Below are 3,765 nucleotides of genomic sequence, written 5' to 3'. Positions count from 1 at the left end.
ATCAATTCTGGAAAACTTTGAGCAGATAATCGATTATCATCAGGCATAATCGATTATCATGCAATTCTGGGCAGAGATTAATGAACTGATAATCGATTATCACAAGCCATAATCGATTATCACGCTAACAGTTTCAAAAATAGAGCCGTTGGAGCGTCTCATAACGGCTATAAACGGCTAGTTTTTCCATTTTTCTTATAAATAGCCCCCCATAATCGATTATTAGACACTTCTTTGCAACCCAATACTGCTAAAATCAAATCCAGAGCTCAAAATCTCTTCATTTCTCTATCACTTCATAAACCTTCATCTTCTCCATCTTCATCCATGGCTGAACCAAGAAGGTATCGTCGCAAAACAGCTGGAGCTTCTTCCTCCTCTCAACCACGACTTGCCAACATAGATGGATGGATCTCAGATCAAGAGAAACATGCAGATTTCATTAACTCCTGGCAGGAAAGGAAAATCATGGCGGTAAAGTATATTCGTCTTGATTTTTTTCGCTTTTATGGGTTTCAATTTCATGGCGATAAGAGGCAAACTGCCGGGCAGTGGCCCCCTACCGCCGGGCGGTGGCACGATTAGAGGCAAACCGTCGGGCGTCATAAGTGCGCCGCTGGGCGGTTGTCCGCTGGGCTTGGGCCTGTTTTTTGTGACGCTCCTCACCTATAAATAACCCTGTTACGATTTCATTCTCATTCTTTTGACAGAAGAGGGCGGCCAGACCTAATTTTCACTCCTTAGAGAAGATTTCTTGGATTCTTAGGCTCCTTTTCGTCCTATCTAGGGTTTGCTTTTCCATTCTTCCATTATTTTCATCTAAGTTCACCATGACAATGTGAACTACACCCTTTTGTTGTTGGGGGAAACAATGTAATCTTTTGAAACTCTCTTTTACTGAAACTCTTGTTTATTTATATGATTCTTCATATGCTTTGATTATCAATTGTTAGGTTCTCATCTGCGCTTAAAGCTTTTATCGTTTAACTCATTCGATAACTGTTGTTTGTGTCTATTGATACGGGAATGTACAGTACTCTCATGAACTGGTGAGAAATTTCTTGATTAAGCAATACCAACCTAGGGATAAGGGGTGGGACGATCAATTGTTTTTGCTTCTGTTCTTAATGCGTTATTAATTGCTAGGGGAGGCTAGGGATAACAAGCCGGTAATTAGTAATAGGCTCTTTTCGCCGAGGGATCGGGTTAAGGGTAGGCCAAGAAAGTTTGCATAACAATTAGATAATCAAGCACATTAAACAAGAGGAGTAGATAAGAGGGAGTGGATTAGATGAAAATGTCAACCCCCAACAACTTCATTCATCCATAGTCTTTTTCGTCAATTGAATCAACCCATTGCATGTTTATTTTCTGTCCTTACATTGACAACAATTATTTTTCTCTACAAGTCTTACGATTTTGATTCACACGAAAGATAACGCCTTTCGAGTCTCTTAGGAAGAACGATATCGGGTATTACCGATTATATTACTTGCATGATCTGGTACACTTTCCAGTGAGTCAACACTCATCAACAATGTAATCATCAACATACCTATCATCAGCATAATCATCAACAACAGAATCAATCTTAGGTATGTTTACCTCCACTTCCCTGAAGATTGGTAGAGTGGTGGAAGATGAAAGTGGTCTACATATCTCAAAGGTGTTTATATCTTCCTGTTCCTCAACATTTTTATCAGACTCACAGTTAGTATCACCAATCATAAAGTTGGAAGCTGGTTGTATCACAGAATTGATTTCATCACAAATAGAGCAAGAACCAACTTCGCAACTACATTTAAAATTTTCAGAAAACTGTGAAAGATCAAAATTTAATCCTAAGTCTAAAGCATCATCAGTTTTCACAGTTTCTATATCAAAATCATCACTAACATGTGAATCTCCTGCAGAATCAAGAATATTTGAATGCATAAACAACTCAGGCAAAGCAAGTGGAATTTCAAGTTTAGAGAAAACCTATGTTGATTCATGATTCATCTCACCAATAAAATCAGAAGGATCAATTGCATCCTCAGGTTCAAGAGGGAAGACATAGGAGGGTGGGAAAGTAGATGGCGTTGTAGTAAGCTCATGACTTTGCTCCCCATCTCCTATGTGAATGGCACTGACATTATCTGGAAGCTGAACAGTCTGGAATGGTGATTCCTCTAAAACATGAGACTGTTCCTCGGTGCACTATGTGGCCATCTGCCCCAACTCATTCAATGTAGGCTTAGAAGAAGTAGAAGATTTGGCATGTGCCTCTTGCTGTTGTTGTTGCCTTTGATTTTTTGGGTGTGGCTGCCTATTCTTGTAGATGTTTGTAGTATAAGCTTAAGCCTCATCATGAGAAACAGGGTGCTGCAAAGAAGGACAAGCATCCGTATAGTGGTCATTGGAAGGATAATGGGTGTCGCGGCCCATGCAAATTTGATTGCATATAAGAAATGCAGTATAGCTAGGAAATGACTCTTAGGTCGACTCTCAAGGACCAACTACGATTCAGAAATTTAGGATAAAACACACACAGAGGAGGTTTTGAAAGTGGTTTTGTGAATGCAATTAGACTTAATTAAACATGCAAATTAAACCTAACTTACAGGATTGAAAAGGTTGGATATTAAAACTAACATTACTTCTAACTTATAACAATTAAACAAAGTAGACAACATTGAAATGAATGAGAACAACAACTAAACAAAAGGAAATGAGTGGAGCAAAGAACCTAGGGGCATTTAAATATTTATAGATCCTACACTACGAAAATGGAACAACAACAAGTCTGGGGCTAAAGTCACTACGCTATTTCTCCAAAGAAATTGAATTAAGTTCATTTTCTCTAAACTAACTACCGTGGGTGTGTGCATTCATCTAAGAAACATCATAAAAGACATCCAAAAGCTAATAAATGAGGACTATCACTAGTACCAGAAAAGCCACATTAATAGTAACAAAATTAATTGGATTTATGGAAAAAGTAGAATGCACATTAAAAACCATGAGTGATGATTCATTGTAACCAACATTCAAAACCGATGGCCCATTCAATGCTTTTGGTAATTGAACAATTGGAATATAAAATTCATTCTCATCCAAGTATGAATACAATAAAAGATAACCCTTTTTGGTGCTTCTCCCTCATGACGTGACAGCTTCTCCTTCTGCAAAGTTAATGAAAACTCAAAAAACAATTCTCACTTGGTGCTTCTCAAGATATCACGTGCAGCTCATATATATGATGAAAATGAAATGAAAGGGGCACCCTTCTTCCAGCACAAGAATCTTAATTTTCCTATCCCAACCCGAGGCATTAAAGGAAGAAAATCACAGCCTTGCTCTCCTAAGCTAGATGCTTCCATGCAGCCAAGGCGTCACACGTCCGTTCCAGCACTCAACAAAACCAAATCACCGTGAATAACTTTGAAAGTTGAAAACAGCTTGCATTGAAAAGAAATCTAAAAATATGTGCCGGCTCTCTATGCTAACGTTCCAGACTTGCAAAATGAAAAGAAAAAAAAATATGCTTCCTTCTTCCCAACAGTAACAACGTTGCAAGTGTTGACAAATTGGCAAGTGTACCAAATAGTACAAGTAATATAAATGGTAAGACCAAGTATCGTTTTCCCAAGAGACTCGTATGGCTTCCTCGTTCGCGTGAATTAAAATAATAAGACTTGAGAAATAAAAATTAATAAATTGGATTTGAGAACACAAATATTAACATGCAAAAATAAAGTTGATTCAATTGACAAACGAAAACAA

Source organism: Vigna radiata, chromosome 5 (assembly GCF_000741045.1).
Source record: "Vigna radiata var. radiata cultivar VC1973A chromosome 5, Vradiata_ver6, whole genome shotgun sequence".
In the NCBI taxonomy this organism is placed as follows: Eukaryota; Viridiplantae; Streptophyta; class Magnoliopsida; order Fabales; family Fabaceae; genus Vigna; species Vigna radiata.
This window is presented reverse-complemented; position numbering follows the sequence as displayed.